Source organism: Mirounga leonina, unplaced genomic scaffold, assembly GCF_011800145.1.
Source record: "Mirounga leonina isolate KUSES-001 unplaced genomic scaffold, KU_Mleo_1.0 Mir_94, whole genome shotgun sequence".
Taxonomy (NCBI): domain Eukaryota; kingdom Metazoa; phylum Chordata; class Mammalia; order Carnivora; family Phocidae; genus Mirounga; species Mirounga leonina.
The window spans coordinates 42,973,081-42,998,147 of NW_023270855.1; the positions used below are offsets into that span (position 1 = coordinate 42,973,081).

Sequence of the window (25,067 nt, forward strand, 5' to 3'; positions counted from 1 at the left end):
TCTTACACATCTAGCCTAGACTGCTCTCCTGAACTCCAAACCTGTAATAGCCACAGCTAACTTGGCATCTCCATTTGAATGTCTGTTAAGACATCTACAAATCAGGGGCACCTGGGTGGCTCAGTTAAGTCTCTGCCTTCGGCTCTGGTCATGATCTCAGGGTCCTGGGATGGAGCCCCATATTGGGCTCCTTGCTCATCGGGGAGTCTGCTGCTCCCTCTGACCCTCCTCCCTGCTTGTGCTCGCTCTCATTCTCTCTCTCTCTCTCTCTGTGTGTGTCTCAAAATCTTTAAAAAAAAAAAAGACATCTACAAATCAGCATGTTTAAATATGCCCCTCCCACAGTCTCCCTTATCTCAGCCCAATTGCTCAGGCTAAATCCTTAGTTTAATACTAAACTCCTCTTTTCTTCTCACACCCCACATCAGATCTAATTCAATGGACTTCACCTTCCTACTGCATTAAAAATCTGACCGCTCCTCCCCACTTCTATTGCCCCGACTCTGATCCAAGCCACTGTTCTGTCTTGTCTGGATATTGCAGCAACTTCCTGTGTCCTCGATTCCTCCCCTGCTTTTCTATAGTCCATCTCCAGACCAGCTGCTTGGTTGATCTTTTTGAAATAGAAGTTCGACCACATCACACGTCTTTGCATTCTTCAAATGGTTCCTGTTCTCTCAGAGTGAAACCCAATTCCTTAAAACAGCTCGAAGGCCCTACGTGATCTTGCCTCTTGTGACTTGACTCTCTTCTCTTTTCTGCCCCTTTGCTCACTCTGCTCCAGCCATGTGGGCCTCCTCCCCTGTTCCTTAGACATGCCAGGCAGCTCCTGCCTCAGGACCTTCTTACCGGCTGTTTCTTCTGCCTGAAATCTCCCAGATGTCCTCATGGCTCACTCTGACTTCCTTCAAGTCTGCTTAAATGTCACCTTCTGTAGCAGATACCGTCAGGCCTTGATCATAGACCATTGCCCTTGCCATTCCTGCTAGTGGATTTTCCTACTGAAAGCATCTGCGACTTTCTACATAAAGGCTCTCTCAACCGTAGGGACTTACTTGCTGCAAAGGGGGCCCAAATGCCAGGGAGTTAACACATTGAGGAGCAACCCTCAACAAATGAGTTGGATGAGTATCCTAACCTCTCCCTTGGATGGGGCATCTCTTAGGCATGTTCACTACTTCCTGGGATGAACTTCACACAGATGAACCAAAGGAAAAAAAGATGGTTGCTATATTTAGTGGAATTATCAGTGAAATAATATCACAAAATATTTGAAGTAATGATATAATTTTTAATGATATATAACAGTATAATGAAAAGGATAAGATTGGACCAATATAGCACGCAAGGTTTCTTTCTGAAGTTTGGAGATTCAAGATAGGACAAAGAACTCAGGGTAGTCCTCCCTGTCCTCCATGATCTTTAATATGGAGGACTCAGACACCTCTATTACTGTTTCCTCTGGCATCGAATGGAGATTCCAATCCACTTACCCCCCTACCAGCTGGCCCCAGGGAGTCTCACTTTGGACTTAACTCTTGATAGTGGGCTGCATTTTTCTGAGGCAATACAATATAGTGGTAGAGCACAGGCTTTGGGCCAAGACCTATGAGTTTAAATTGGGACTCCATATCTTACTGGCGTGGGACCCTGGGCAAGTTGTCCAATTTCCCAGCGTTTGTTCATGTGTAAAACCAATGATTAATGACCCTGGGGCCGTGTCTGTCTAGTGCACAGCAGGGCCTCAACCAACTGAAACAGCCAGGACATTAACAATAATAAAGTGCCCAGCATTATGTCTTATAGATGGTAAACATACCCCCCCCCCCAGTGTTAGGCTCCTTTTCCACTCCCCAAAATGGATTTTGAATTTGAAAAGGCAGCATTCAGACTGGCATTATCTTTCTCTATTTAACCCTGACTGTGATGGCTTTTAAAGACCACAAGCTGAAGTACAGAGAAGTAGCTGCTAAAAATATACCCAGTGTCATCCTGGGCGGTGTTACTGGAGGTCAAGTGTCTTGGTCAGGGAAGTCGTAGTTCCACTGTATACCCCAGCTGCCAGGCTGTGTTGGCACTTCATGTTGGGGGCTGGAGGCAGCGTTTTCGCTGGACAGACTCCCCAGGGGAGATTGACCAGCATCATGAGAGGTTCTGAAAAAACTGTCAAGCAAGGAGTAGTCCCGGAAATTAGAGACATTTAATCTGAGAAGTGAAGGCCAAGGGCCGGATTTTCTGTCATTTCAGGAGGAAAAAACAGGACGAGTTTTCCAAACCTGGAATGGATGGTCTTGGTGCAAATTGGGCCCCATTGTCCTGGCAGCCCCAGTTAAGGGCCATGTGAAAGAAATCCTCAAACCAGGAAGTGAGGACTTGGAGGCCTCTAGGTTCCTTCTAAGGCTAAATTCTGTGATTCTATAAAAGCTGCTGTGGATTTATTTAATGTATCAATTGAAAATCACATCATATACGTAGGCACATTTATATTTGAATAAAGACTAAAATGTCAAAAGGTCAATGGTGGTTTCTGGATGAAACGAGGATTTTTTTCCCCTCTGGAATTTTTAATTTATTAAATATTAATTGTTTTTATTAACAAAAATATCAAATTTAGAAAATATTTTAATAAGAAAAACAGTCTTTCTAATGAGCAGCTCAGCTTTACAACAATAAAGGGAGAGGCACTCCATTTGCAGAAATGTATCCACAAACCCTGGAAGGAAAACGGGGGTCTTACATGTAGGGAAGGGGTTTACCTCAAGGCTGGCCATGATTGTGTGATTTGATGACTAAGTGGCTTGTTAAGAAATGGACTTCTAAACAATAAAGAAAAAAAGGAAAGAAATGGATTTCTGAACGCAGGTGGGATTTTTCTGTTACAAGTCCCTTGAAGAAGAATCTGCTCTGTCCAGAAGAGTTGTAAAAAGCATTATGAGCCTGGGGTTTTGAGTGTGTGGAGTAGACAACTGCTATTCTTAAACTTGGGGATGATGTGTTATGGGGCTGTGCCCTGGCCTTCTGCAAAAGGTGCAAAGGCTGAAGGAGGGACCTGGAAGGCTCCCAGAGAGGCTGAGAGGGTAGAGAACACAACCACATATGTGGTCAGGTATATGAGAAAGGAACACAGGATCTGGGAACTCCGAGAATCCAGGACCTTGGGTGCTCTTCCTTCTCTGAATCTCAATCTCTGCATCTGTAAAATGCACACAGCAGATATGACTGCCCTCTCCCGCCGCAGGGATGCTAAAAGGATTGCAGGAGATAATGTCTATGAAGACCTTACAATGTCGGGGCGCCTGGGTGGCTCAGTTGGTTAAGCGACTGCCTTCGGCTCGGGTCATGATCCTGGAGTCCCGGGATCGAGTCCCGCATCGGGCTCCCTGCTCAGTGGGGAGTCTGCTTCTCCCTCTGACCCTCTTCCCTCTCGTGCTCTCTGTCTCTCATTCTCTCTCTCTCAAATAAATAAATAAATAAAAAGAAAAAAAAAGACCTTACAATGTCTAAAGCCTTCCATAAATATCTGTTATTATTCCTGTTCCCTCCGAATGGCAGGAAGCTATATTAAGTAAGAATCCCTTCTGTTGGGGTGAGAGCCTCAGAAAGGAGTGGGAGTTTTGACACCTAGTAAGAGCATTAAAAAGTCCCAGAGCTATACAAAAATGTGGTGGTGGTGGCGGTGGTGTCCAAATCTAAGAAAGATTTTGGACGTGAAATGTGAGTTTATTCAAACCGGACAAGAAACCAGGATCTCCTGAAGCACGGGATGGATGACCGGATGTCAGTGAGAGGAACATCTAATGGTATTTAGGTGTTTCCATTCCTTTAAGTCTTTTCATCTAAATTCTGTTACCATCTGTTTGAATATTCTAATATTAGTCAAGATGTATAATTAGCTCCTGTAACAAGCCTCGTGGTCTTCTGCCAATGCCACTTTCTTGAAAAGCTCCAGAGGCAGAAGATGGATTACGAGCTCTTCCCTTGATGGTTGGCAATCCTGCGATCCTGGGGGCCTGGGATTCTAGGTCAATCCCACACACACACAATAAATAAAGCAAACCAAAAATGCAAGGGCAAAAAAGATGCAGATTATTACCTCAAACATTAAGATTTGACTTTAAACTGGAAAAGCAAAATAACCCCAAAAACATGCTATGTACATGCCAAAAAAAAAAAAAAATTAGCCAATAAAGAAAAAGAGAAGTGCATTTTTTTGAGTTCTGACACAGCTGTTCTTATCCCTGGCTGCATATTATAATCACCTAGGGTGCTTTTATAAAATCCTGAGGCCTAGGCCACATCCTAGACCGATTACATCAGAGCCTCCGGGATCTGGGCGTCAGTATTCTTTAAAAGCTTCCCCGTGATTCTAATGTGTAGACTGAGTTGAGACCGCCCTGATAAGAGACCTGGACATTTATTTTTCACTTTTGGTATGCTCTTGTTTACCTAATATGGTGATGAATTGTTGATTAATCTTAATTAGCTATTATTTAATATCATATATTGTCTTAGAAACAAGCACAGAAACTTTTCTCCTGATTAACTTTCAATTCACAAACTTCCATAGTTTCTGATTACAAAAAGCCGAGTACTCAAAGGTAATACCTTGGCACTTGTATGTTTCCTATGCTGCACAGGTGATTCTGATTTGCAGTCAAGATTGAGAGACATTGGGGCACCTGGGTGGCTCGGTCGTTAAGCGTCTGCCTTCGGCTCAGGTCATAATCCCAGAGTCCTGGGATCAAGCCCCACACATCGGGCTCCCTGCTCAGCGGGGAGCCTGCTTCTCCCTCTCCCACTCCCCCTGCTTGTGTTCCCTCTCTCGCTGTGTCTCTCTCTCTGTCAAATAAATAAATAAATAAATCTTAAAAAAAAAAGAAAAAAAGATTGAGAGACATTGTTGCAGGTGCTCCATAAACATTTAAATAGATAGGTGTGGTTGAATGGAAGGGTGTATGAATGGGCGGGTGGTTGGATGGGGATAGGTCAGGGGTTTTCAACCTTGGCACTATTGACGTTAGGTCAGATAATTATTTGTTGGGAGTGATCCTGTGTGTTGTAGGATGTTTAGCAGCATCTCTGGCCTTTACTCACAAGATGCCAGAAGCATCCCCCAGTTATACAGCCAAAAATGTCTCCAGACATTTCCAAATGTTCTCTGGGGACAGAATCACCCTGGGTTAAGAAACACTGGAGTAGATTAATGGATGGGTAGGTGAATGGATGGATGGGTGGATAGATGGAAGTATGGACAGATGGTTGGATAGGAGGATGGATTATATTCTCCTTTGAACTAGCTGTATCATGTTAGTGGTGTCCTCATTAATTAATGAATTAAAAAAATCTTTGGCACATGTTCATTTTATATCTGTATGATAATAATGATTATAACTTCTTTGAAAAATTCTCCTCTAACAACAGATAAATGGGCATTCTTCTTCAGTGTTGGAGAGAGAATCAACTGGCTCATGTTTTCTGGAGGACTATTAGGCAGTGTATCTCCAGAGCCTTAAAATACACATATTGGTACATATTGCCTGTATACATTAGTACCTACATTTTGTATAAAAATTTGGCGATACCCTAAAACTTAATTGTGTCTACCAGAGTTATACCACAAACACATTTTTCTCAAATGCAAATGTTATTTTATTTTAAAATAATTATATAATTTATCATTATAATTACATATTATATAATATATAATTATATATTATAATGCATATTATATAAGATATAATACATAACATGTAATTATATATTATATAATTTAATTAATTGTATAATTATTTTAATTATAATATATAATAATGATAACTATTTTGTTTTAGTAGCCACGTTTTAAAAATTTAACATTTTCATACTTATGGGCACCATAATTTCCAAGCACCTTTGGCTGCTCAACTGCTATGTGTACTTCCGAGATACTAAAAAGACATTCACGTTGTTCAAAAAGGAACAACAGACACAGACGGAGTCACTTGCCCCCAATAGCAAACCAAGACCGAATTGCAGTTTCAGCCACTCCCAGAATGTGACCTTTAACCAGTCCATCTGGGATTACCTGGTCAGCACCAGTGAGGCCATCTGCATGAGAGGACCAACCCTGCCAAAGAAACCTTGTCTGAGACAATCCACTCTTTGTTATAAACTTCCTTTCCAGCCCCTCTGTCAACAAAAGCCTTCCATTTTGCATAGCTCCTTGGAGTTCCTTTCTACTAGCTGAATGCGCTGCTGCCTGATTCATGAATCAATGAATAAAGCCAATGAGATATTCAAATTTACTCAGCAGAATTTTTTTTTAAAGATTTTATTTATTTATTTGACAGAGAGATGCAGCGAGAGAGGGAACACAAGCAGGGGGAGTGGGAGAGGGAGAAGCAGGCTTCCCGCTGAGCAGAGAGCCCGATGTGGGACTCGATCCCAGGACCCTGGGACCATGACCGGAGCCAAAGACAGACGCTTAACGACTGAGCCACCCAGGCGCCCCCGAATTTTGTTTTTTTCACAGCTTTCAGCAAAGGTGAGTGGAGGAGCCAGATTTATTTCCATAGGTTCTGCAGTAAAGCGTTCAGTTGACAGTGATGTCACAAAGTTACTAAAGTTTCCTTCCTCTCCAATAGTATTTGGGTAAAGATTTATCTCCTCTATAATTCCTGTACTCGAGGTTAGGGTGAGGATACAATGTCCTTGAAGCAAACACAGAAACTTCAGAGTTCTGCTTTACTTGGAGAAGTCCCATACTGAATATTAGGTGCAACATTGCTACTTCCGCTTACATTTTTTTATTTCTAATAGTTGCCCATTATACCATCCTTTGACCTTGGACCTCAAACTGTGGCTGTGGAGCTGTGTAAGTTGTTTTTAAGCAACAAAATTGTCCTTGAGTATCCATGTGGTGGTCAGCTTCCATTGCATACACACCAATTTTAGCATCTTCCTTGGAGTGGGCATTTGGAGAATCTCTACAGCAGGTTTCAGAGGAGACATACTAGCACTCTCAAGGTTACTTCTATTGAGTGTAGACTCTCCAAAAGACTGCCTGAAAAGCTACTTATCAAGTAGAGCTAAACTTATTAAACTTGTTGCATTAAGAATGCCAACTTGAGAAAGTCATAATAATTTCTCAGAAGGGGAAATTCAGAGGAGGCTATTTATACGGTGTTAGGGCCTAAAGTGGGTGATTTTAAGGAGGGTCTTGCAAGGCAGGAAACTGATTGAGATTAGGCGGAGTTTATAACAATTTTGGATTGGTAGGCACAGCGAGGCAACGATCTTTTTTAATTTAAATTCCAGTTAATTAACATACAGTGTAATATATTAGTTTTAGGTGTAGAATTTAGTGATTCAGCACTTCCATATGACACCCGGTAGGGCAACAATCTTTAAGCAAGCCTTGATGAGTAAAATGCTAGTTTCAGTAAGTAATCTCTTTTTGTTAGTTTATAGTTTTCTGGGATCAAGTATTTCTTGGAGCAAATAGCTAAGCTATTTTTGCTTGTTCCCAATATTATTTAATATAAGGACAGGAAAGTATGCCTGGTATTTTTTAACCCAGAGACAGGAAATTAAGTTGGTTTTAGTTCTCTTTATCAGGTCCCTGCAAACTACTTTTGTTGTATGCAACCACTGGTTGCTAGTAAGTCCTATGTTGGTATTGTTATTAAAAAATAGTGGCAAGTCTTCTTGTACTTAGCACCTAATGGCCACCATTTCATCTTGCTTGAGCAACTTGTATAAGCATGACAAGGCAGTTCCCAAATCTGTGACAGGTCAGGTAATGTCTTTGCCTGAAGAAAAACGGTGAAAGCAGCCCACTCTCTGCCTTTGACCAGTAATTCTGTTACCGCCTGCTGCACTGAAGGGACTGTCTGAACAAATATCTGAAGGACGTGAACAAAACTTTGTATAACTCTAAAAACACTCATCGTCTTTACCATGATTTTCCATCCCCAAAATTAGCCAGATTCACTCTGTTGTTAGACCCAGAAATCTCTTGTGACTGTATTAGTTTTCTATTGCTGTTATAAATTACCACAAATTTAGTAGCTCGAAACAATACAAATTTATTATTTTACAGTTTGGAGTCTGACATGGGGCTAAAATCAAGATGACAGGTAAGAATCCATTTCCTTGCCTTTTCCAGATTCTACAGGGTGCCTACATTCCTTGGCTTATGGCCCTGTTAACCTTAAAAATGAAACTGCCAGTTATTTTACTAGCAAAAATGAGTTTAAGAAGAGCAGAAAATTTCAATCTGGCACAGGGAGGCTGCCAGCAAAACCCTAAGCACGTCCTGCAGAACAAAGGAGGGGAACCCTCTTTTATCCATAGAGGAAAGAGGGAAGTTGGGAAAGCTGTTAGAAACAGAAAGTCCACTGGACTAAAGTAGGAGTCCAAAGTAAAGTGGCTTCTCATTGGTTGGGCTGTGCCACTCTCTCATTGGCTGGGCTGTGCCACTCTCTTATTGGCTGGGCTGTGCCACTCTCTCATTGGCTGGGCTGTGCCACTCTCTTATTGGCTGGGCTGTGCCACTCTCTCATTGGCTGGGCTGTTGCCAGCCGAGGAGGAAAGCCTTTCTTCCCCTGCTGGGGTAGTAAAGCAGCAACTCTAGTAGTAGGTACTTGCAAAGTGCATCTCTCCCTGTTGGGTCTGCAGTTGACAACGAGTGACTCCGCATGAAAGCTCCCCCTGCTGGCCTCCCGACTCCATTCTAAAGGAAGTTTACACTTCATTCATTTTCACAGCCCCCCTTCCTTCCATCTCCAAAGCCATCTCTCTGAAAATTCTTCCATTGTCATGTCTCCCTCTAACTATCCTTTTCATCTTCCACTTTTAAGGACTTGTTATTACATTGTCCCCATCTGGATAATCTAGGATAATTTCTTTATTTAAAACCAGCGGAGGCGGGGCGGGGGGCGCCTGGGTGGCTCAGTTGGTTAAGCGTCTATCTTCCGCTCAGGTCATGACCTAGGGTCCTGGGATCGAGTCCCGCATCGGGCTCCCTGCTCCGCGGGAAGCCTGCTCTCCCTCTCCCCCTACTTGTGTTCCCTCTCTCGCTGTGTCTCTCTCTGTCAAACAAATAAGTAAAATCTTAAAAATAAAAAATAAAAAATAAAAAATAAATAAAATAAAACCAGCTGAGGGGTGCCTGGGTGGCTCAGTCGTTAAGTGTCTGCCTTCTGCTCAGGTCATGATCCCGGAGTCCTGGGATCAAGCCCTGCATTGGGCTCCCTGCTCAGCAGGAAGCCTGCTTCTCCCTCTCCCTCTCCCCCTGCTTGTGTTCCCTCTCTCACTCACTGTCAAATAAATAAATAAAATCTTTAAAAAATAAATAAAACCAGCCAATTAGCAAACTTGGTTCTGTCTGCAACCTTAATTCACCTTTGTCATGTAATCTAACATCTACACAGGTTCCACGGATTAGGATTTAGGACGCAGACATCTTTGGGGAGAGGGGCATTATTCTACCTACCACGGTTATCACGTGAAGGAGGAGCTCGGCTGACTAGATGGACTTGCTGATGTCCAGGGCTATCACGTGATCACTGGCAACAAGGTCAGGGAAGTCAGCAGTGATTATGAGGTAGGCATTTTGCTATTTGGGTAAAGCCAAACTCAAATATCAGATTTTGGTAGGATGCCAAGGCTGAGGCTGAACTTCAGTACATTCCTAACACCCTTTGACCCAGCAATTCACTTCTAGAAATTTATCCTACCAGGTTAGTCATACAACTGTGCAAATTTATACAAACAAGAGTATTTGCTGCCACATGATTTCCATGAGAGAGAAGCTATAGACAACTAAGTGTCTGTCCATAAGGGAAAGGTTCATGAAAAATAGTACACTTTTATTCTGGAATACTTTGCAACTTACATAAAATGAGGTAAAATTACAGTTGCCGACTAAGAGGATGTTCATGATGTGTTGTCGTTTTTTTAAAAGAGCAAGCTGTGGAACAAAAGGCATAGTATGAAACCATTTTACTTTTTATAAAAGTGTGTCCGTATGTGCACAAATGTGAATGAACATGCAGAGAAAAAGGCCTGGAAGGATATACACCTGTTAGCAATATAAACTGTGTTGTCTAGATTTTTATGATGAGCATGCATCACTTTCATTTATCCCTTGACTCAGAAATTCTAATTCTAGGAATTTACTAAGGAAAACATCATGGCGATGAACAGAGATTTATCTGCAAAGATATGTACCATTGTTTAAGAGTGAACAACCGTTAGCACCCAAAATGAAGAGGGAATTGATTAAATGAGTTGTACGTTTATACTCTGGAAGAGTACACATTAAAAATAAGGTAAACAGGGGCGCCTGAGTGGCTCAGTCGTTGGGCATCTGCCTTTGGCTCAGGTCATGATCCCAGCGTCCTGGGTTGCGCTCCCTGCTCGGCGGGAGGCCTGCTTCTCCCTCTTCCACTCCCCCTGCTTGTGTTCCCTCTCTTGCTGTGTCTCTGTCAAATAAATAAATAAAATCTTTAAAAAAATAAAAATAAGGTAAACAAATATGCTATTGAATGAAAATATTATAAAACATATAATGTGTTTCATTTCAAATACACATGCACATACAAATAAAAATATTATGCAAATATCATCAGTAGCTATTTCTGTATGGTCGGGTAATGGGTGACTTTTACTTTCTTATGATTTTTTGGAAGAGAGGGAAAAGAAGAAAAGAAGTCCGAGGTAAGACTCTACTTCTACACTTTTCTCAGGGTTGAACTTGAGAGGACAACATGCATTAAGGACCCAAGAGTTCTGGGTTTGGGGGAGAAATCCCAGAGTGGGCAGCTGGTCCTGGGTTCTCTAGAGCAGCTATTTAGAAAGCCTGAGCAGCACCCAGTAATCATGCTGGAAGCCTGGTGGTGACTGGGCTTTGCAGGCAGGGGCTAACAGTAGGAGGGGGAGAACAGGCACAAATCCCACAGGCCCAAACACCAAAGTCTCCAGAGTGGAGCAGAAAAGTACCTCCTCCTAGGCTTTCCCTGGGGGCTGAGCCTACCACAGGGCAGCATCAGGACAATTTTAGGCTATCATTACGTGGCTGGTAGGAGTATCCAAGGGTCATAACCAGTCTCAGACTAAGACTCCATTGTAAGAATCAGAATTTTTCTGATGATTCTTATGCTTTTTTATGAGGTCAATGCATCAATTGTGAAAGGAGGAAGGAACGCTGAACACTAAATCACAACTGCCACTTGAAGTTGATGGACTAGGAAGCAACTCAGAGACCCTGTGATTTTTTATTTTTATTTTTTTTTACTTAGACCATCCAGCCCCTGAACACACAGGCCAGAGGTGAAAGTTCTAGCTTAGAGCCTCCTTGCACCGCGTGGCCTCTTTGTGCCCAGTCTGTCTCCAGAGCCAGAATGTCAGCTGCTCTGGCCTGTTCCAATTCTGCTCTTTGAGCTCCACCCGCTGTGCACTGCTGGACGCTTGTCTGACCCACTGCCTGCAGGCTGGACCTCTTTCGCTCTAGTGGATTCTGGGGGGCTCTATTCCATTCCCTCTTCAGAGCTGATGCACCCACTCCTCCACTGCTGGACATAATATTAGCTGACGGTTCACAGCTACACTCCTCACCAGTAATTGCCCCCAGCTATAGGGAACTGCCTGTGCAGGCTATTCCCCCTTCCAGGCTCGTGGCCAACGGCTGGTAGATGTGGAGAATTTAAAAGCCTGCTCCTCAGCTCACAATTTGAGTCAACTCTGAGGGACTTCCCCAGCTCCAGATCTGCTTGTAGGATTAGCTGAGGCCCCATCTGCAACCTCACTGTGGGTCAGCTTCTCCCTTTGCCCAGTTCTGCCTCCCTCATCCTCTTACAGTTTTGTCTACTGAGTACAGTCTCTGACAAACTGGCTGTACAAGTTTGCTGAACAAATGCTCTGCAGCTCAGAGTCTGTCAAGGGAAGCCAAGCTAAGATAGCCTCCCACTGGGAGTCAGGCCTGTGTTTGCTGTAGAATCACAGGAAACAAGCAAACCCATCAGAGGGTAGAGAGGTCTGTGTTCAGCCCTGCCTGTGTCCATCACTAATAGCGTGATCTTGGGAGTGTTCCTTGACCTCTTGGGTTCCCAATTAGTACATGAGGAAAGAAGACAGGCTGGCTCTGCTAGTCATGGAGGTGGTGGAAAATCCAATCCTACCATACATACATATACATAATATAGACTAATACAGTATGTATAGATGTATGTATTCACATGCAAATATTCCCTAGCTCTGGGCACAGAGAGGGCCTTGGAGCAGTAAGACCTCCAACAGCAATGTACCAGATCTAATACCAAGTACCAAGATCTTGGCTTCTAAATACCATTCTCCATGAAAAGAACCAGAATTCCTTGGCTGTGACAAGAAAAGTTATGAGATGAGCTTGGAATAATTTATGCCAGACAACAAGGAAGTGCTGAAAGAATGATATGGTTTTTATCAAAAGGACATAGAAGACAGTCAGAGAGGCTCTCACTAGTTAAATCTCAGACAATTTGAGATTAATTTTTAAAAATGATCTCCTAATGTGACCTGCAAATTTAACACAATTACTATCAAAATCCAGCAGGATTTTGCTTTGTTTTTCTGCAAAAATTGACAAGCTGATCCTAAAATTTATATGGAAATGCAAAGAAGCCAGGATAGCCAAAACAATCTGCAAAAAGAACAAAGCTGGAGGACCCACACTTCCCAATCTAAAACTTAGTATAAGGGAGTGATTGGCAAACTTTTCTGTAAAGGGCTAGACAGTAAGTATGTTAGGCTTTGTGGATTTTAACTCTGTCACAACTATCAACTCCATTTTTAGTATATTCAGTGTTGTGCAATCATCCCCACAATCTAATTTTAGAACATTTTGTCACCCCTTAAAAAACCTTGTACCTATTAGCAGTCACTCTTCATTTCCTCATGCCACCTTCCCAGCCATAGACAACCACCAATCTGTATTCCGTCTACAGATTTGCCTGTTTGGGACATTTCAAATAAATGGAATCACACAATATATGACTGGCTTCTTTCACTTAGCATTATGTCTTCAAGGTTAATCTATGTTGTAGCATTTGTCAGCATTTCATTCCTTTTTATAGCTGAATTATATAGTACATTGTATGGACATACCATAATTGTTTAATCCACTCATTAGCTGATGGATATCTGGGTTGTTTACATTTTGGGGCTATTATGAATAGTGCTGTTATGAACCAAGTACAAGTTTTTGTGTAGACATATGTTTTCATTTCTTTTAGGTATATACCTAGGAGTGGAATTGCTGGGTCATACTGTAGCTCTGTGTTTAACTTTTGGGTAAACTGTTTTTCAAAGTGGCTGTACCATTTTATCTTCCCCCAACAGTGTTGAAGAGTTCCAATTTCTCCACATGTTAAACAACACTCGTTATTATCTTTTTTATTATAGCCATCCCAGTGGGTGTGAAGTGCTATCTCACTGTGGTTTTGATTTACTCTCAATGACTAATGATGTTGAGCATCTTTTCATGGGCTTATTGCCGTTTGTATGTATTTGGAGAAATATCTATCTCATCCTTTTCCATTTTTAATGGCTAATTTAATTTTTTATTTTTGAGTTTAAGAGTTCTTTTTACAGTCTGATACATGTTCCTTGTCAGATATATAATTTGCAAATGTTTTCTCCCATATGTGGGCTCCCTTTCTTCATGGTGTCCTTTAAAGTACAAAAGTTTTTGATTTTGATGAAGTCCAATTCACCTGCTTTTTCTTTTGTTACTTGTGCTTTTGGTATCATATCTAAGAAACCATTGTCACATCCATAGTCATGAAGATTTACCCTTATGTTTTCTTCTAAGAGTTTTACAGTTTTTGTTCTTTTGAGTTGATTTTGTGAGGAGGTAGACCAGATTCATTCTTTTGCATGTAGATATGTGATTGTCCCATTATCAACTGCCAGAGTTAACAGTTTATATCCTTTTTTTTTGTTGGTCTAGTTAACAAGGTTTTGTGATTTTTTTTCATCAAAATTGTTAAAGCTAAATTTAGTCAAGCTAAGTTTCAACATGATATCATAAATTTCCCACCAATCATACAAAATATCCCCTTGGGTCAGTTCTAAATTAGGCTCATGCAACAAAACGCACATTTCATTTGAAAGCTTTTGTGTAGGTGTGCCCAAGCTGTCAAATCCAATTTAATAGGACCAAATGCCTAATAGTTGAAGACTTAGTTTCTCATCAGGCTGTCTCTAGAGAGGTTCCAAGCAAATAAAATAGTGAAATCCCATGAAACCTTTTTTCTTTATTTTATACCAGCCAAGGAAGATCGGTACTAAGTAATTTGGAATAGTGTCAAGGGGGATTCAATTCATTACCGCACTAATTCTGAGGGGGGGCAGGGAGGAGTGGTACCTTGACCTCTGACAATGAACAACAGGGTCTTTGGTTGATAGGAGGGTGGGAGGTAGTTCTGACGTAGGTGACTATGGGAAAGGTGTAGAGGGAAGATGGACTTATAAAGGCATGCTGGGATGGATGGGTGGCTGAGAGAGGGCTCAGATCCCTGGCTGAAGATATATGAAGATGTTGTTAAGAAAAATTACTTGGGAAAAGGGCAAAAAGATAGTTGACATGTACTTTCAATGTCACTAGGGAATTAAGGGGGATGATGGTTTCATCCAAGAGTTATTCAATTACCTATCTTAAACGAATGTGCCTTTGTTATTTACTATCAATTACTCTAAAGTTATATGCTAAATATTATCCAGTGGAAAAGATAATCCCAAAGGTTACAGTTTGATTGCTCTGCTTGACACGAACCATTTTTACATCTTACCCAACATTTTATTTTATTTTAAATATTTTATTTATTTATTTGAGAGAGAGAGACACAGCGAGAGAGAGAGAGCACAAGCAGGGGGAGTGGCAGGCAGAGGGAGAAGCAGACTCCCCGCTGAGCAGGGAGACCGATGCGGGGCTGGATCCCAGGACCCTGGGATCATGACCTGAGCCAAAGGCAGTTGCTTAACTGACTGAGCCACCCAGGCATCCTGCTGTTTTCAGGTTTTTGAAATCCTTTGCCAGGATTCAGCTGTGATGACCCACTGACCAAGAGTTGTTAAGTGTCCTCTGAGGAAAAAAAAAATCAGCCCTCACTGCAACAAGGAGCTCAACTCTAAATTGCCAATGGAGTCCTCATTCTTCATGGATTTGTAAAAAATTAAATGAAAAGGCTGTGAAAAACATATTCCAAGGGAGTGGGAGGCTCTTTCCCAATGGCTGTAATATTACATCATAGTACAAACCCTAGTGGGCCAGACATGCCAGGTAAGCCAGACATTCTCACATGAGCATGTGTTTAAGAATGATTTTAGGCAATACTGCATCTCAGCCCCTGCCTGGGCTACCTGCTGCCCCACTGTTGAAAGTCCATGTTAAGACATTCAGATACTCCTAACTTAGCACATAAAGCTGACTACTGCTTTGGTTCTCTGTAGGAAATGAGAGAACAACCCTCTTGGCTTCAAGTATGGTCTAAAGTTATTAACAAACTCACTGGGGCTAACGTTCACTGCCTGGAAATGTTAACTGTTTACAAGTGTTTCCTGGTTAGTTTGAGAGCTTCCCAAAGGCAGAGATGATCTCATTTATCTCCATATCCTCTATTTCTACCCACAGGAGTTGGCAGATAGAAAGCATTCAATAGATTGCTGTGAGAGAACACTTTTTTGGAAAAGTTCTACTGGCAGGTACTATACCTGGCAAACCAAAAAATAAAAATAAAAGATGTTCACAGAGAGAAGTAGAAATCTACTAATTTATTGCTCCAAGCTTGGGATTAATTTTGATTTGCTTGGGTTTCTCATGGTAGGGGCGAAATAGCTTGGATTAGATAAAACAAACAAACAAAAAAGGTAACATTTGTGTAACTCAATAAAAATTACTTTTTCAGTAAGATCTGAGCACGATTTATCAGACAGACCAATTTCTCAATTAAAAAAAAAGTGTAGGACATTACTGTACTTCCTTGGAGTATACATATCATTTTTCTTTCTGAGACACAAATAGTTGTGAGTACTATATAGGGAGGCAGAAATTAGAGTATCAGAGGGATAAAAAGACACAAAATTGTTTCTACAGTGTGAGGCACTTGGTTGAATTATGTTCAGTCATATGCTAGGGTTACATGATGTGAACTAAACAGACCAAAGCTGTGCATATTACAATAGTGTTCAAAGGTAGCATTTATAAATACTAAACATATCTCTAATTTCAAAAACAGTTCACATTTATTTGGAATGGACAACAGTACATTTATAGTTTGGTCCAGAGCTGTCTTAACTCTCTTGACTTCTGTCAAATTATAAAATGGAGAGATCTAAACAATCTGGACATCTGTCAGAATATCACATTGGTCCACCATATTGATGACATCATGCTAATTGAACAAAATAGGCAATAAATGGATAGCACTGGAAAGTCCTTGGTGAGACTCATGTGCTACAATGGCTGGGAGATGAATCTTATGAAGATTCAGGGATCCATCACATTCAGTAAAATTTTTAGGAGTCTAGTAGTCTGGGATATCAGCTCCAGAATGAAAGACAAATTATTGCATCCTGTACCTCCTATCACCAAGAAGAAAGCACAATATATCCTTGCCAATATTTGGTATGGTCAGTCTCTTTAACTTTAGCTATTCTAATAGTTGTGTAGTAGTTTCTTGTACCATTTTTAATTTGCATAATTAATTTGCATGATGTTGAACATTTTTCATGTTCTTACGTACCATCTGGATATCTTCTTTGATGAAGTGCCTGTTCAAATCTTTTAATGATTAAAATTGTGTTGTTTTCTTACTGTTGATTTTTGAGAGTTCTTTACATATTCTGGATTCAAGTCTATCATATATACGCCTTACAAAGATTTTCTCCTAGTTTATGCTTTGTCTTTCCATTTCCTTATTTTTTAAAGATTTTATTTATTTACTTGACAGAGAGAGACACAGCAAGAGAGGGAACGCAAGCAGAGGGAGTAGGAGAGGGAGAAGCAGGCTTCCCGCTGAGCAGGGAGCCCGATGCGGGGCTCGATCCCAGGACCCTGGAATCATGACCTGAGCCGAAGGCAGACGCTTAACCGACTGAGCCACCCAGGCACCCCGATTTCCTTATTTTTTAAAGATTTATTTATTTGTGGGGCGCCTGGGTGGCTCAGTCGTTAAGCATCTGTCTTCGGCTGAAGTCATGATCCCAGGGTCCTGGGATCGAGCCCCGCATCGGGCTCCCTGCTCAGCGGGAAGCCTGCTTCTCCCTCTCCTACTCCCCCTGCTTATGTTCCCTCTCTTGCTGTGTCTCTCTCTGTCAAGTAAATAAATAAAATCTTAAAAAAAAAATAAAGATTTATTTGAGAGAGAGAGAAAGAGAGAGCATGAGGGGGGGAGGGGGAGGAACAGAGGGAGAGGGAGAAGCAGACTCCCCGCTGAGCAGGGAGCCTGATGTGGGGCTCAATCCCAGTACCCTGAAATCACGACCTGAGCTGAAGGCAGACGCTTAACCAACTGAGCCACCCAGGCGTCCCTGGGTTGTGCTTTTATTGCCTAAGTGAAGGTCACAAGGGTTTCTTCCATTTTCTTTTAAAAGTTTTATAATTAAGCTTTCACATTTAGGTCTATGATTCACTTAGAGTTAATTGCTGTATGTGGTGTGAGATACGGATCCAAGCTTGTTTATTTTTTTGCATAGGGAAGCCCAGTTGTTCAAGTACCACTTGTTGAAAAGTGTATCCTCTCTCCACTAAATTGCCTTTATGCCTTCGTTAAAAATAGTTGTCCATACATGTGTAGGTTTGTTTTGGGACTCTCTTCTATTTCTTTGATATATATGTTCCTAGCTTTATGTTAAAACCAAACTGTTTTGATGACTGTACCTTTATAATAACTATTGTGATTACACAGTATTAGCCTTCCAACATTGTTTTTTTCTTTTTCTGAGTTATTTTGGCTGTTCTGTTTCTTTGAATTTCCATGTGAATTTTAGAATCAGTAAGTCAACGTTTTCAAAAAAGCTTGCTGGGATTTTGATTGGTATTGCACTGAATCTATAGATAAGTTTGGGGAGAATTGACACCTTAACAATATTGAGTCTTTTAACCATAAAGGAGGTCCATCTTTCCATTTATAAGGTTTTAATTTTTCTCAGCAGTATTTCATAGTTTTCAGTATACAGATCTTTCATATCCTTTGTAAGTTTATCCCTAAGTAGTTCCTATTATTAATGATATTGTTTTTTTAAATTTCAATATTCAATTGTTCATTGCTAGTATATAAAAATACAATTGACTTTTTTTCCTGTGGCTTCTTCTATAAAAAGATTTATTACAATATAATTCATACACAAAAATCACCCATTTAAAGAATGTAATTCAATGGACTTTAGTATATCCACAGACCATCGCAATCTGAGAACACTTATTTGTCACCCCCCAAAAGCCTCATGTCTATTACCAGTCACTCCCCATTTCTTCACTCCACCTCTGTCAGCCATAGGCAACCACTACTCTATGTTCTGTCTCTAAGGATTTGCCTATTTGCACATTTCACATGAATATGATCATATAATATGTAATCTTCTGCGGTGGGATTCCCTCACTTAAAACAATGATTTTAAGGCTCATCTATGTTGTGGCATATTATCAGATTCATTCTTTTTAAATTCCAAATACTATTCCCATTGTATGGATATCACATATTTTGTTTATCTGTTCATCAATTAATGTACTTATTTTAGATGTTTCTAGCTTTAGTTATTATAAGTAATGCTTCTATGAATATTCATGTGCAAGTTTTGTGTAGATGCATGTTTTTAATACTCAAGTGGAATTGCTGGGTAATATATTAACTCTATGTTTAATATTTTGAGGAACTGCCCAGACTATTTTCCAAAGTGGCTTCACAATTTTACAGTCCTCCTGGCAATGTATGAGAGTTCCAATTTCTCCACATCCTTGTCAACACTTATTGTAGTCTGCCTTTTTAATTCTAGCCATGCTAGCAGATGTAAATCAGTTATTTCATTATTGCATTTCCCTAATGACTAATGATGTTGAGCATTTTCTTCATATGCCTATTAGGGATTTGTATATCTTCTTTGGGGAAATGTCTACTCAGATCCTTTGCCCATTTTATTTTTAATGATTAATTAATTAATTAATTAATTAATTTTTGCACAGAAGAGATTACTCGGAAGTTTATTTAGTTTCCAGGGGCGTCTGGCTGGCTCAGTCAGTGGAGCATATCACTCTTGATCTTGTCATCGTGAGTTCAAGTCCCATGTTGGGTGTGGTGATTGCTTAAAAATAAAATCTTTAAAAAAAGTTTATTTAGTTTCTAAAATTAATATTTGATACATTACAGTTACAAAGTTAAAACCATGGTTCTTCCTGTGCTTTTAAATTCTGCATATAAATTTTATTATTCTCTTAGCAATTTTTTTATTTTTATTTTTTATTTATTTATTTATTTATTTATTTATTTTTTAAGATTTTATTTATTTATTTGAGACAGAGAGAATGAGAAAGAGAGAGCACATGAGAGGGAGGAGGGTCAGAGGCAGAAGCAGGCTCCCCGCCGAGCAGGGAGCCCGATGCAGGACTCGATCCAGGGACTCCAGGATCATGACCTGAGCCGAAGGCAGTAGCTTAACCGACTGAGCCACCCAGGCGCCCAATTTTTTTATTGATGTATAAGTGACACACAATGTTACATGAGTTTCAGGTATGCAACACAGCAATTTGACAACTCTGTATGTTATGTTATGCTCACCACAAATGTAGCTACCATCTGTCACCATACAACTTCTTTGCACATTTTTAAAAACTGGGTTACTGATCTTTTTCTTCTTCTTATAAATTTACTCTCCTAATCTGTCTTTTAATTACTATATTTAGAGAATTTATATTTAATGTAATCACTGAAATGCTGGAGCTTAAATCTGCCATTTTCTTTTTTGCTTATTCCTTCTCTTTTCCATTTCTCTTTTTCTTTTTCTTGCCTTTCTGTGAGTTAATTGATTTTTTTTAAGAATTCCATTTTGGTGGGGCACCTGGGTGGCTCAGTTGGTTAAGGTCTGTCTTCAGCTCAGGTCATGATCCCAGGGTCCTGGGATCATGTCTGGCATTGGGCTCCTTGCTCAGCGGGGAGCCTGCTTCTCCCTCTGCCTCTGCCTGCCACTCTGCCTACTTGTGCTCTTTCTGTCTCTCTGATAAATAAATAAATACAATCTTAAAAAAATTTTTTTTAAAAGCATTCGACTCTTGATCTCAGCTCAGGTCTTGATCTCAGGGTTGTGAGTTCAAGCCCTGCATTAAAAAATAAATAAATAAAAAAGAATTCCATTTTGATTTAACTATAGTGTTTTTGGTGTCTCTTCGTGTAGATTTTTTTGGTAGTTGCTCTAGATATTGCATTATACATACATTATTTATCACAGTCTACTGGTTTTAATATTTTACTAGTTCAAATGAAGTATAAAAACCTTACCTCCCTTTAAGTCATTTTACCCTCCCCTATTTATAATTGTCTTAAATGTTTCTCCCATATACAGAGAACCACATCAGACAATGTTATATTTTTTGCTTCAACTGTCAAACATAATTTTATTTATTTTTTATTTTTTTATTTTTTTTTAAAGATTTTATTTATTTATTTGAGAGAGAGTGAAAGAGAGAGAGAGAGCATGAGAGGGGGGAGGGTCAGAGGGAGAAGCAGGCTCCTCGCTGAGCAGGGAGCCCGATGCGGGACTCGATCCAGGGACTCCAGGATCATGACCTGAGCCGAAGGCAGTCGCTTAACCAACTGAGCCACCCAGGCGCCCAAACATAATTTTAAAAACTTGAGAGAAGGAAGGTATTTGCCAACATTTCCACAATTGCAATTGTGCTTTAATTCTTCTTGATATTCTGTTTCATCTTTTACCATCTTCCTTATATTTTAAGAACATTCTTTAGCAATTTTTAGAGTAGGTTTAGCAGTGACAAATTCTTTTTTTTTTAAAGATTTTATTTATTCATTTGAGACACAGGGATACAGAGAGAGAGAGAGCATGAGGAGGGAGAGAGGCAGAGGGAGAGGGAGAAGCAGGCTCCCCGCTGAGCAGGGAGCCTGATGTGGGGCTCGATCCCAGGACGCTGGGATCATGACCTGAGCCGAAGGCAGACGCCTAACCATCTGAGCCACCCAGGCGCCCCATTGTGGTGACAAATTCTTAATTCTTCTAAGTTTTCTGTAGCTTCCCTTCATTCTTGAAGGATGATTTCACTAGATGTAGAATTTGGGGTTGACAGTTCTTTTCCTTGAGTACTTGGAAAATAGGCCACTTTCTTTTGACCTCCATGGTTTCTCATGAGAAATCTGATGTCATTCAAAAAAAAAGTTCCCCTATATAAGTATTATTTCTCTGTCAATGCTTTCAAGATATTTTGTCCTTAGTTTTAAGAAGTTTATTTATTTTTAAAAAGATTTTATTTATTTGGGGGAGAGAGAGCGCGAGTGAGCATGAGTGGGGGGAGGGGCAAAGGGAGAGGGAGAAACAGACTCCCCGCTGAGCAGGGAACCTGATTTGGGGCTCAATCCCAGGACCCCGGGATCACAACCTGAGCCGAAGGCAGATGCTTAACTGACTGAGCCACCCAGGCACCTCAGATTTAAGAAGTTTAAGTATGATGTACCTTGGGGTGATATCTTTGGATCTGACCTGTTGATGATTTGTCCAGCTTCTTGAAGCCAAAGGTTTATGTATTTTGACAAATTTGGAAAATTTCAGTCATCATTTCTTTGAATACTTTTTCTGCCCCACCCTCTTTTTCTTCTTTTGGGACTCTGATTTCACAAATGTTTATCTTTTGTTATAGTTCCACTGGTTCCTGAGGACCAGTTCATTTTTTTTTTTTTTTCAGTTTATTTTCTCTTTGTGGTTTAGATTGGGTAGCTTTGTCTTATCTTCAAGTCCCTTTCCTCTGTCTTCTCCATTCAGATGTTGAGCTCACCCACTGAACTGAACATTTCCATTTAGTTCTACTTTATATTCTATTTCTTTGCTGAGACTTTTTTTTTTTTTAAGATTTTATTTGTTTATTTGACAGAGAGAGACACAGCAAGAGAGGGAACACAAGCAGGGGGAGTGGGAGAGGGAGAAGCAGGCTTCCCGTGGAGTAGGGAGCCTGGTGCAGGGCTCGATCCCAGGACCCTGTGATCATGACCTGAGCTGAAGGCAGACTGAGCCTTACCAACTGAGCCACCCAGGTGCCCCTGAGACTTTTTTTTTTTTTTTTTTTTTAAGATTTTACTTACTTATTTGAGAGAGAGAGAGAGCACAAAGCAGGGGCAGTAGCAGAGGGAGAGGGAGATGCAGGCTTCCTGCCGAGCAGGGAGCCCGATGTGGGGCTCAATCCCAGGACTCTGGGATCATGACTTGAGCCGAAGGCAGCCGCTCAACTAACTGAGCCACCCAGGTGCCCCTCTTTGCTGAGACTTTTCAAATGTATTTGTTTCAAATGGGTTCATAAATGTTTGATGAAGCAGTTTTATGATGGTTGTTTTAAAATCCTTGTCAGATAATGCAGACATCTGATTCATTTTGGTGTCAGTATTTTTAAAATTATATTTTGTCATTCAAGTTGAAATTTTCCGGTTCTTGGTATGATGAGTGACTTTTTTTTTTTTTTTTTAATTGTATCCTGGACAGGGGCGCCTGGGTGGCCGAGTCAGTTAAGTGTCTGACTCTTGATTTCAGCTCAGGTCATGATCTCGGGGTCCTGAGATCAAAGCGCCGCATCAGGCTCCATGCTCAGTGCAGAGTCTGCTTGTCCTTCTTCCTCCCCCTGCTTGCTTTCGTGCTCTCTCTCTCAAATAAATAAAATTCTTAAAAAAATAAATTGTATCCTGGACATTTAGAGACAGGAGACTCTGGATCTTATATAAATCTATTTTAGCAGGTTCTTTCTGACACCATCCTAGAGAGGAATGGGGTACCCACCTCCTTTCTGCCAGATGAGGGTGAAATTCTGGACTTCCCATTTGACCTTCTTGGCATCTCAGAGGGAAGTGATACCTTGGTGCCTTGTTCCTTTGTATGGAAATTGGATATCTTGCCTCCCACTATGCCTGACACCATCTTGGTTGGGAAGGTGGGGGTGACTTGTTAGGTCCTGCAATATTGTAATAGGGGAGGCCTCATTATTGCTGGGTGTTGGTGAAAGTTCCATCTTCACACTCAGCCTCCTCTGATACTGAAGGGTAAAGGGAAGGGTACCTTTAAACAGTTGGTGGGGAGAAGTCCAGAATCCCCATGTAGCCTCCATTGATAATATAAAGGGGCCTCAATACTACCAAGCAGGGATGAAAAATCCCAAGTTCCCACTCAGTCTTCTCTGATACCACCCACATTACAGCTGGGAGAGAGCGGAACTCTAGGCTCCCCATTCCCAAGGTATTGCTGACAGGAGTAAAGAGAGACCATGGCTTTGTTCCATGTTTGGTAGGGTAGGGAAGTATTGTCTATTTCTCTCTTGGTAGGTTGCACATTTCTTGGGCCATTAGCTAGAGACAGCTTGGGGAGCATTTTTATGTATTCCTATTGGCCTTTCTCAGTTGCCAGCTACTCTAGCACCCAGTCTGGGTATAGGAGACAAAAAGAGAAAACCCAGGTATCTCATCACTGTGTCATTTTGTGATCCCAAGGTCCCAAGCCAGTAAGATTCCAGAGTCATTTTGGTTTATGTATAATGTGCAGGGTTTTTTTGTTTGTTTATTTATTTTTTTTAGCTACTGTTTGTAGAGGAATAGGATGTGTGTTTAGTCCCTCTTTACCCAGAATCAGAAGTCAATGTTGTCTTTCTGTCTAGGTACAACATATATTTCCCTGTTTCTTAAAACTTTACTTTTCAAGTTTTCTTAATATAGGGTGCACTTATTTCTCATTGTTTATAACTTTTGTTGCCATTATGGATGGGATTCTCTTTTTCTTTCTTACATTTTAAAATTGGCTAATACTGTTAATTTTTGTGAAGAAAAGAGTTAATACAGTTAATACTCTTGTGAAGACAAGAGTTAATGGTTGCCTGTCTTTGGGAACCCTAGAACCCTGTTAGCCCTTGGCCAACACCTGAGAATATGGCCTTCAGAATGCTCTTTATGTTTCTGATAACATTCTGTATGCCCAGGGCAATGGATGATGCTGTACCACTTTATTAGGATTGTTTTGCACAAGGATCACAATTGATGATGTGCTTCATTTCGCTGTTGGGGTCCTGAGTTTCAGTTACCATGGATGGTCATGTAGCCAGAACAGTTGCCTACATGCCCCCAAGCTTTGATAAAAGCTTCAAACCCTTGGACCAGAGTGAACTTCTTTTGGCAGACATTTAACATTGTCCTTCCAGTTTGCTGCTAGAAAGAGTGTATCTTGTGTGGTCCCAGGAGGGGAATGACTTGGAAGCCTATGTGTGATTTCTCTGGACTTCACCCAATGTATATTTTTGTTCTGTTGCTCTTACTCTGTATCTTTTGCTGTAATAAGCCTTGGCTGCGAGTATAAATGGCTAGTAAGTCTTTTTTTTTTTTAATTAATTTTATTTTTTTATAGATTTATTTATTTGACAGAGAGAGACACAGTGAGAGAGGGAACACAAGCAGGGGGAGTGGGAGAAGCAGGTTTCCCATGGAGCAGGGAGACTGATGTGGGGCTCGATCCCGGGACCCTGGGATCATGACCTGAGCTGAAGGCAGACGCTTAACGACTGAGCCACTCAGGCGCCCCAAACCTGCTAGTAAGTCTTGTGAATCATTTTAGTAAACCACCTAACTTGAGAATGATCATGGGACTCCTAAACCTTAAAAAATTAGGCTAATTTCATATCCAACCACATTGATAGTAAATTTTTATGAGAGCTACTAGTTTACCAGTTGATTTTCTTAAGTGTTCTAGATCACATTGTCTGCAGAAAATGTGTAATATTTTTCTCTTCCTCTTTATTTATAGGCTTTAATTAATGTTAGGCCCTCTATATGAGTCTATCAGTATACTTATGTTTCTAGTCT

General features: G+C 40.7%; 1 long non-coding RNA gene across 8 annotated transcripts in view; it reads right to left on the reverse strand.

The window, feature by feature from the left end:
- Positions 1-25,067, reverse strand: part of LOC118005373 — a 52,365-nt gene that overhangs the window by 11,896 nt on the left and 15,402 nt on the right. The window contains exons 4-5 of one of the 8 annotated variants that reach the window (XR_004677819.1): positions 23,005-23,176; positions 20,841-21,380 (exon numbers count right to left, since the gene is read on the reverse strand). The exons of 4 other annotated variants lie outside the window; for them this stretch is intronic. This is a non-coding gene — a long non-coding RNA (uncharacterized LOC118005373). Of the gene's footprint in view, positions 1-10,428; positions 10,467-10,678; positions 12,972-20,840; positions 21,381-22,866; positions 23,177-25,067 lie in introns of those variants that run through there. 3 more of the 8 variants (XR_004677820.1, XR_004677813.1, XR_004677815.1) reach the window with 3 other exon arrangements.